Source organism: Canis lupus, chromosome 9 (genome assembly GCF_003254725.2).
Source record: "Canis lupus dingo isolate Sandy chromosome 9, ASM325472v2, whole genome shotgun sequence".
Classification (NCBI taxonomy): domain Eukaryota; kingdom Metazoa; phylum Chordata; class Mammalia; order Carnivora; family Canidae; genus Canis; species Canis lupus.
This window is the reverse complement of record NC_064251.1, coordinates 8,635,047-8,645,635: the sequence shown is the minus strand read 5'-3', so window position 1 is coordinate 8,645,635 and position 10,589 is coordinate 8,635,047. Positions and strand designations below refer to the sequence as shown.

The window sequence follows — 10,589 nt, the reverse complement described above, 5'->3', positions numbered from 1 at the left end:
ACCTTGACTTATTTCTTAACTCTTTAAGAATATTTCAAAGTCACGTGGGTGAGATTATGAGATGCCCACCTCTAAGGAATTATGAAGATATCCTTAGCCGAAGGTAGAATCTGATTTCTGGTTGTGACTCTTTGGAAGATTAATACCATAAAGTCCTTTGTCCCTAAAGAAACTGCCATGGAACACTGTTTATTTATCTGCAGGATCCAGAAGAGAAAGTTTAGTGAGTTATCTAAGAATTTAGACTGTGGAGTCAGAGGACCAGGTTCAAAGTCCAACTCATCCACTTACTCAGAGTGTGGCCTCAAGAAACTTAGTTGACCAGTCAATGCCTCTGCTTTGTCATCTATGAAATGGGAATACTTATTCTACTTTATAAGGATGTTGTGAGGATTAAGTGGGCATATGTATCGAGTGTTTAGAGTAGTCTCTGGCACATGGTATGTCCTGTGTAACGCTTTGCTAACTTTGCTAAGGAGCTCATCAAAATACCCCATAAACCTGAGGACTGGCTTGGAAGTCATGCCAGAGTTCAAATCTTGCTTGCACCTCTTACCAGCTGTGGGACTTCAGCTAGTCTGAGCCTTTATTCTTCTCTTGAGTGAACAATATTTGGGGGACGGACCTAGCAAAATAAAGTGTATAAATAACTTAGCCCTATGAGTGCTCAATTCATAATCCTTTCCCTTGAAAGACCATCCTCCTACACCATGAGCATAGCTACAGAGGCCATGCATGGGTTAGCTTTCTGTCACTTACAAACAGACCCTTCCTGAAGCTTCAGTTAGAAAATGTAAGATCTTACAGACTTACAGAACTCACATAAAGTTCAGTAGTGGAATTAACTTCAGATACAGCCAGAAATAAGTATCCAAGTGAAAGCAAAAGCGATCTTTCTGCCTTCCCATTGGCAGCCTCTGCTCTATTTTCTGCTGGCTTCCTTCTCTGTGGTTATGCTTAGAAGCTCCAGATATATTAGTTTAATAACACCCGTGGAGTAAGAACTTCTTCCTGAGAGTGCCGACAAAAATCCCAGCATTTGCTTTCCTTGGATTAGCATGATCACAAGGACACCTTTGAATCAGTCACTGCGATCCGAAGAAATGCATGTGCTGATGAGGCTGGGCTAGGCAGATGGTCATTTTTCAGTGCCATCCCAAATGCAGAACCTGAGAATTCCAAAGTGGTACTTTCCAAAAGGAAATGCAACTATTTTTATTTGAGAAGGGAGAATGGAAGCTCAGCAGACAAATGGGGCAGCTTTCCACTGTTCTCAAAAGGCATCAGTAGCGTAAAGAGAAAAATGAAAGGGGATACCTGGCTAAAGATTCAGAAGAGCCCGGGCATTAGAAGTTGCAACCAGATTTCCGTGTCATAAAACTCATGATGAGATGTTAACTTGTGTGTCCAGGGGTAGTAAATGGATTTTCCACTGCTGTATTCGGAGACCCTTGCCTGGTTCCTATTTGTGAGCAGCTAACAGGAGTCAGGCTTGGGGTTTGTGGCTCCATGAAACAGCCTTGTTCACTGGATTTTATAGGAAATAAATCTGAGACCTAAATGTTAGCAACGAGAGACTGGAATCTTGAGGTATCTATTTGCTGTAGAACCAAAATGAAATAAATTAATCAGTAAGTATTTGTCTACAAGCAACAGAAAAACCCAGATTCAACTGGCTTAAATAAAAAGAATATTTATTTATTTCTTTAGCTATAAATATAGAGATAAGGCAGGTTCTGGGCAAGATATGATGTGCAGTTCAATGACGTCAGTGAGGATTCAGATTTTTTTTTTTTTTTTAATGTATTTGCTTTTCCTCACTCAGCATCTGCTACGACTTAAGATTGCTGGTCACAAGATGGCTGCAAGTGGCTTCAGGCTCCCTGCTCTGGTCCAGCACAAGAGAGAAAAAACTCTTTCCAAAACATGAAACATAAGTTTTTCATTTTGGTCTACCTGGGTTAAGTCAAGTCGGACCATATTAGGAGCATACTTACACTGAAAAATTATTCGTTGTTTATCTGAAATTCAAATTGGGCTGGACATCCCATATTTTTTCTGGCAACTGGAGTCCCAGTTGATTGTGACTAAACCCAAATGTCCTGTAGAGGGAGGTAGGGAGGGCACAGGAAACAAATCAGGCTGCATGTCTGTCTCAGTTTTAGAAAGGAAGAAGGCAAACTGGATGCTAGAAATGCAAACATCAGATCAGTGTCTGTTGCACCAGATGTCAGTTAAGGGATTTGGGGGGAAAAAAAATTCCAGGATGAGTTGCTTTATCCAACAAATAATCTCAAGGCTTAAACCCTGGATTAGTAAGTATTATAATTCAATCCAATTACACAAATATTTATTTAATGCCTTTTATCAACAAGGCACTGTTGAAGATTCTGGAGGTCTATTCAAACAGTTTCCTAGGTGCTTCCAAAATATTATAAGAGAACTAACCAAGTGAGAGCACAAACGTGAAGGGCACTGTGAGAAAGATCCAGAGACCGCGGAGTGCCAGCGTGATGCTCTCCTGAAAGAACCAGTTTTGCAAACACACATTAAAGGGTAATGGATAAGAAGTGACATGATAGCACCATGGGAGATAAAGTGGGGAAGGTGATTTGATCTTAGAGATATTTTTTACAGAGAAATTCCGATCCAAATGAGAAAGCTCCACAAGCTATCTTGTGGAAAATACGGTGAAGAGGATTTTTCGAGCAGTGACAGGAGTCAAGCTGCATTTCAAGGAAAATTAGTCTGATAGCGACGTGTGGGCTGGCTTGTAGTGGGAGGAGAATGGAGGTAGGGAGGCCAGCCATGGGATGGTCTGCAGCCATGCCAGCTCCAGGGCCCTCTTTCAGTAACCTGGATTTTATAAAGGCTACTTTACCTTTATAGAATGAAATTCTCTGCCTGCAAACAAACCAGAAAAAGAACTGTAATGCCCTAAATGTAACATATTTTATTTTGCAATAAAAATCTTCTAGCACAGAGTCATTAAACTACCAAATACAGCTCTACACCTGTTTTTATATGGCCCATGAGATAAACACGATTTTTAAAAATTTTGTTATTTTTTATTTTTTGAAAGTTTTTATTTCTTTATTCATGAGAGACACAGACTGAGAGGCAGAGGGAGAAGCAGACTCCTCCCAGGGAGCCCGATACGGAACTTGATCCCAGGACCCGGGATCATGACCTGAGCTGAAGGTAGACATCCAACAACTGAACCACCCGGGAGTCCCTAAATAGTTATTTTTAAAAATCATTATGTGGGTTTCTACCCAGGATCTGTGATGCCCTCTTGGCCCTCAAAATCTAAAGTATTTACCATCTTGCTCTGTGCAGGAAATATTTGCCAACCCTTATTTTCAGCAATGGCTATGTAATTTGTGTGACTCTGTGCAAAGTGAAAATGCAGGCTCCTGACAAAAATTATTAATTATTAATTAAGACAGTGATAACAGAGCAGTCAGCCATGAGCTGGGTCCATACCCATGAAGCCAACCCTAACTGTTCTAGCATATAAATACTTCGATGCCACTCTGCTACAAACATAATGAACTAGTCAGACATGTGTACCTATGAATGGACCAGGTGCAAATACAGACAGACACAAACAGGGGCATGCACACTGTCCTGCCCTTTGTGGCAACCCAATACAAATGTGTTTTATTGGCAACTCCAGTACCATGGTGATGTTTCCATTCTCGGTGTGATTTTTCTAAACTGGCAAAGAATAATTTGGGAATTTACAAATAATGCATGGTATGACCTCTCTGTAATTTACATGAAGATTGCATTTCTGGAATATTCATGAGATGTTAAATAAAACATAGTGAACTGTATTTATGTGTGAAATGGAAAAAGCTTCTAGGCTCAGATAACTATTAACAGGTTTCATATGATTTTCAATGTTTTTTATGAATGTTCAATGAAATATTTGAGGGATGGTATGGGATGCAGGGCACTTCTTTGCTATGAAACGGTGCCCAGCTTGGCAGAATGAGCAGCATTATGGACCTCATGCATGCAGGGTCACTAGAATCTCCAACACTTCATATTGTAACACCTCAAGGTGCCCGCGACCATTTTCAAGCCACCCTTTAGCAGGTGGTGCTACCTCAGTAGAGAACAGTTCATCTTGAGGATCTGTTTATAATTAGATATTGAGTGGTAAGGGTGAGATAGTATACAAATGGAGTTTGGGCCCTTGGCTATTGGTTGTAATGGGGAGAACATTCAAGGAAAAATGTAAAAGTGAAAACCATGATCTCTTGCACTGTAAGAGCCCTTTTAAATGTATCGAATCAGAATTGCTTAGTTCTCACTTTCTTCTTGTGACGTCTCTTCAGGAAGGCAGGACAAGCCTAACAATACAAATACACTAGATCTGGGCTGCTGGGGTGGCCCAGTAGGTTGAGCTTCTGACTCTCGGTTTCTGCTCAGGTCATGATGTCAGATTCTTGATCTCAGAGTCATGGTTTTGGGGTCATGAGATCAATCCCCATATAGAGCACCATGCTTGGCATGCAGTCTGCTTGAGATTCTCTCTCTCCCTCTTCCTCTGCCCCTTCCACTTGCACTCTCTCTTTCTCTCTCAAATAACTAAATAAATCTTTTATATGCATGTGGGTGTGTATGTGTGTACAGTAGACCGATGTAGACTTAACCCTCTTTGGCATTATTTATTTTGCATTTCATAGAATGCAGCAGATTCAGCATGAAGGATAAGCAAGTGAGAGCTTAGGGAGATTTGACCCTGCTTCTTCAGACTTCCTTGAGGTCACCTTGTCTGAAATAGGAGGCCTCCTCTCCTATGATTCAGTTTTTGCTTCATGTTCGAGGAGAACGAGCTCTCCTGTCCAGGCAATGTAGTATACGCCAAATCACATGTATACACATTATTTCTGGACTTCTAGGATTTCTATATAATGAAGCAAATCATGTCAATTCTTAAGCCTTGGAAATGCCATCATAGTGAAATATTTAAGTGGGTATAACTCAACCCACTTAAATATTTTTATTAAAAATGTATATTTATTTCAGAGTTAATTATTAACACTCATTTATATGTAAGACACATCGTTTGGGAATACATATAAGAATAGTCTGAGACCCAGAAAGAGTGAGCAACTTGCCCAGATTCCCATGACATACATTCCCATGATAGACCCAGGGCTGGAATTCCGCTTTTCTGATTCTTAATTCTGCATTTCCTCCCCTCATGGGTTAAACAAATCTGCCTAGCAACTGCTTTGGAAAGAACACATTTGAACTCACAGATTGGAAGAAGAGAGAAGATCAAGAATGATGACACCAAGTTCTCTTCTGATTCCAAAAAGGCACTCACTTGGCACTCCTCTCGAACCGAAGGAGAGAGGGTAGTTCACAGGTAGTCCGTGAGAACTAATTGCCAGTAACTTCGAGAGTATTCATATCTATACTTATGGGGAACCCATGGAAAACCCAGAGAAATGAGACACTAGAGTGTTTTTAAAAAATGTTATTGTTGAAACAGGCCCAGAACCCCACTACAGAGCATATAGGTCTGGAACTTGGCAAGACCCAAAATTAATGGTATCGTCATAAAGTTTATATATAATATAATTTCTTAAGCCATGCACCAGGAAGGAGGCTCATATACAGTAACCAACTCAGCCCACCCATAAATAATCCATGTTAATATCCTAAGAGAGGTCACGGACTAGAGTAATGTGCTGACATCTGGCTGCTTCTGGCAGGATAGGCTATATGGTATAAACAGATGGCCTTTAATTAGTGGTGGGTTGTCTCAGCAGAGGGCAGCTTGGGCAGGAATGGTTATTTGGATTACCCACCTCATGCCTGGCTCCTAGAACTCTTGGCATATTGTCAGAAGTGCCACTGTGGTTACTGCCAATAGGTCTGATGTCACCGGATGGCAGCCTCTTGGGCTACCATCGTCATTGGAGGGAGGCCTCTTCGGGAGAGTTTCAGCAACGATGTCATGGAACAAATAAGCTGGAGAAACTAGGGGGGGATGGACAAGGGTGGAGACAATCCATCAAATAAACTTGCCTTCAGGAGAGTTCCCTACTGAAATCTTTGTGATTGGAAGTTGCAGTCATTGCTTTTTCTTTTTGAACTCACCACACTTTGAACCCTTTCAGAAGTAGAAAGAGATATAAATGAGGAGGTGAAGGTTTAAACTTGTTTCCTACTACATGTGAGTTAAATGGCCCATAGGTCATTATAAACAGCCAAGCTGATGAAGGATCACAAGTTCTACTGCCCAGATATAAAACAATCAAGCTTCTGTTTTCAGATATAAAGAGAAAATGACTTACTGTGTCCAAAATGGAGCACAATAGCCAACCGTGTCTTCAATTCACCAAGTCCTGAAAGTCCTGAGAACACTTGGATCCAGAGCAGAAGGAGGTAGGCGACTCTTCTGAATTGGAGAAAGTAAAATAAAATATTCCTGTGGTACCTGACCCCATTTCGAGAATGGGATACTTGTGTGTCTTCGGAGCTAGGTTAGTTGTTGGTGAAGACCAGATCCAAGCTCTGCGATCCACAGTAAAAGCATGGACTGATTTGAGGACATGTAAGGATTTAGCCAATTTCCTGCTGAGTTTTTCCAGCGATGGCCATAGAGTTTACTTCTCAGTATGTGATGGTAGTGGGAATCACTCTTAGCCAACTCAGGTGTTCCCAACCTGAACAGAAACAGAAGAAGTGATCTGATGTGTTTCCAGAACTTTAAGAAAATACCTCCATTCACTGGTCAGGTTCTTCAATATCTTGCTTAACGACTGTTAGGAGTCACAGTTCACTCTGATGGAGTTTCCAAGACTTAAGAATTGACATGATTTGCTTCATTTTATAGAAATCCTAGAAGTCCAGAAATAATGTGTATACATGTGATTTGGGGGTATACTACATTGCCTGGACAGGAGAGCTCTTTCTCTTTGAACATGAAGCAAAAACCTAATCATAGGAGAGGAGGCCTCCTATTTCAGACAAGGTGACCTCAAGGAAGTCTGAAGAAGCAGGGTCAAATCTCCCTAATCACTGGGAGCTTTATAAGACCTTTGGGAAGGTATATAGAGAACAAGAAGAATCTGGTCAATAGAAAAAAAAAAAGTTTTCCTAATCATATGTGGAATATCTCCAATCAAATATTATATTACCTGGGCCGGAAATACCAAGGATAGGAAAGATTGATTGGAATGATTGGAATGATAGGAATAATTGGAAGACTGGAATGATTCCTATATGAATTTCATGGATTTAAGCTGAATGCTACCTCAGGTCAAAAGTTATACAGGTGAGGTCAAGGCCCAGAATGTTCCTGGTTGCCTAAGCACTTTCACTATTCTTCATTATTGGGATAAACTGGAAAGAAACCTGAAGATCCTGGCATGAGTGTTGACTCAGCAATTACTGACTCTGTCACCATGCAAGTCTTCCTCTGTACAAGGGAATTATGTACACATTTTATTTGTTCGTTCATTTAATTGATATTTAGGATATGCCTTCTGTAGTTTGAGCTCCATTTTCCATGTTAGGAATGCTGCAATGAACAAAACAGAACCCTCACTTTCACGGATCTTACATTCTAGCCAGGAAGCTAGGTAATAAATATATTAATAAGTAAATGCATAACCTGCAGGATGTGATAAAAAGGCAGATACCACAGGGAAGAGGGATGGTGAAGGACCAACGTGGTGGGGTGGCATTTTGGGATATTAGGAGAGTAAGACCTCTCACCAATAAAGTATATTTGAGCAGGTATCAGGATGTAGTAACAGAGGAAGACATGAGGATATCTGGGAATAGAATATTCCAAGCAGAAGAAACAGCAACCATAAAGGCCTGGGTGTTTGATGTGTGAAAAGAAATTCCAGAAGGTCAGTAGAGCAGAGCAAGCCAATATCCAAGGGAATGGAGATGGGGTCAGACAGCAGGTGGGGGACCCAGGTCACATGGAGCCTCATGTACATTTTTCCTGTATGATCTTCAAGTGAAAGACTATTTCCCCATGTTTGTAATTTTTTTTAAGATTTTATTTATTTATTTGACACAGAGAGAGAGAGAGAGAGTGTGTGAGCACAATCAGGGGGAGTGGCAGGCAGAGGGAGAGGGAGAAGCACCTGCAGAGCAAGGAGTCTGAGATGCCTGGTTCCATCCCAGGCCCCTGGGATCAGGACTTGAGCAGATGCTTAATCGACTGAGCCACCCAGGGGCCCTCCGCGTGTTTGTGATCTGTAGAGTTCCTTGAGCGCTTGCTCTGTGCCAGGTCCCGTGCTAAGCGCCTGCCTTGACTCACATCATTTACTGTCACTACAACATCAATGCACAGATACTATGATCCCCTTTCACAAGTCTGGAGACTTGGACTTAAAGGTTCAACCACTTGCCACAGTTGCCAAGCTGATAAGCACTGGAGATTCCAAAGTAAACAAGACTGAACCACAAAGGGGTTAAAAGACTCGCCCTGTTGTTTGAACCCTCCTTCAAAATTCCAGCAGACCTTAGCCTTGGCTGTGCTCTTTTTTTTTTTTTTTTTTAAGATTTTATTTATTTATTCCTGAGACACAGAGAGAGAGGCAGAGACACAGGCAGAGGGAGAAGCAGGCTCCCTCTGGGGAGCCCAATTCAGGACTCGATCCCAGGACCCTGGGATCACAACCTGAGCGGAAGGCAGATGCTCAACCGCTGAGCCACCAGGGGCCCCGGCTCTGCTCTTCTTAGGCACAGAAGCAAGATAGAGGCAAACCAAGAGATAGAGCCCATCTCTTTCTCCGGACACTCACTGAGCTTCTAAACTGCTCATTCCCAAGAAGCCTCAGGTCTTTGCTGGCCCGGAGCGGGTGTTTCCATCGATGCCGAGGACCATGCTGAGCGCTGAGAAGCCCTCTGTACTCGTCTCCCCGTGTGGTCAGAGGTGGAGGAGAGTCTCAGCTGCAGTGCCAGGGACACACCTCTTTGTCAGGAACATGTAATTAAAAAAGAAAGAAAAAGGGGGAAAATGAAAAAAAGAACGAGCGAAGAAATAGCCACCCACCTCCATTCTCCTTAAACACATGTTCATGGGCACCGGTGCACACACGCACACACACACACACACGCAGGCGTGCAAAGTCAGCAGCCGTCCATCACTCAGGTCCTCGGGATTCTGATGAAAACATTTTCCACCTGGCACAGTGAGGCACTAAACACCCCTCCAACCCAACCTGAGACTTGGACCGTCAGTGGAGATATTTTTAAAACCATGACACAGAGGAGTGTGACACACTCGGTTTTCTCAGTGGGTGGGTAGAGCGCTATTTCATGTTGTTCTTGTCACTGAGCCCAACATTATAAGTGTGCACTTTATTACTACACCGAGAATGCTCTGCAGCCAGACCTAGCACAGTGTGTTCCCGGGGAGGGAATGGCAACCTGAACTGGAACAGAGAAGGGAGAGGGGAAAGTTGCTGGGGACACTGGTGACCCTCCGGCTTACTCCCCCACACCCACCCCTGTGCGTTCAGTTCACACTCAGCAGTAGATGGAAGCGTCCCTATTGCTACTTCTGTTACTCTGTATCCATCGGGGCTTGTCCTTGGGAAAATTCTAGATATTCAGATATTTGGTGATACCTAACTAATTCCCTAATGGCTAGAATTCCCCCCCCCCCACACTCTCCTACTCTCCTCCTTTCTCTTGTCCCTAATGGGTGACTTTTCTCAATATCCCATATAAAATTGAAGACAGAACCAGCAGTGAGTAACCCAGTCTCACTGTTCAGATGCAAAGGTCAAGGGCTCTCATTGTTTCCTTGGGGTGATAAGGACAATGTTTACTGGGGGAATGGGGGCACTGGGTGTGTCTGCGCTGGGCGCAGGCCAGAAAATTTGGTGAAGGTGAGGAATTTAAAAGCAATCTAGAAGAGCACCTGGGTGGATCAGTGGTTGAGTATCTGCCTTCGGCTCAGGGCATGATCCCGGGGTCCTGGAATCGAGTCCCACATCTGGCTTCCTGCAGGGAGCCTGCTTCTCCCTCTGCCTGTGTCTCTGCCTCTTTCTCTGTGTCTCTAATGAATAAATAAATAAAAATAACATATTTTTTAAAAATATGTTTTAAAATAAAAAATTTTTAAAAATAAAAAATTTTTTAAAAGCAATCTAGAGGGACATCTGAGTGGCTCAGTGGTGGACTGTCAGCCTTTGGCTCAAGTCGTGATCCCAGGGTTCTGGGATCAAGTCCCACTTTGGGATCCTGTAGGGAGCCTGCTTCTCCCTCTGCCTATGTCTCTGTGTCTCTCATGACTAAATAAATAAAATCTTAAAAAAAAAAAAAGCTATCTAGAAAGCAATAAACAGTTGATTCACTTTTTATTGGCCTCTTGCACTGACAATTTTGCACAATTTCAGTGAACCACCTCTTCCCCATCTGAGAAGACCACTCCCACCATCACCCTCCACCACTCATTGGTGAGTTACTGAGCTTGAGGGCATAGAAGATTGGTTGGGAGGGGGGTGGATATTGTGGTTCTACAGAAAACCAGGGCTCTATGGGAGGAGGCCACCATATTTCCCACTACATGGGCTTGATTTTTATTTTTCCAT

At 42.6% G+C, this 10,589-nt stretch overlaps 1 long non-coding RNA gene across 1 annotated transcript; it reads right to left on the bottom strand.

Annotated features, from left to right (window-relative positions):
- Positions 1–5,526: 5,526 nt before the first annotated feature.
- LOC112673008 (uncharacterized) lies at positions 5,527–9,194 on the bottom strand. Its single transcript, XR_003144641.3, has 3 exons — positions 8,793–9,194; positions 6,321–6,692; positions 5,527–6,003 (listed from the first exon to the last, which is right to left on the bottom strand). It is a non-coding gene; the product is annotated as an uncharacterized LOC112673008 (long non-coding RNA).
- Between the last annotated feature and the right edge of the window lie 1,395 nt (positions 9,195–10,589).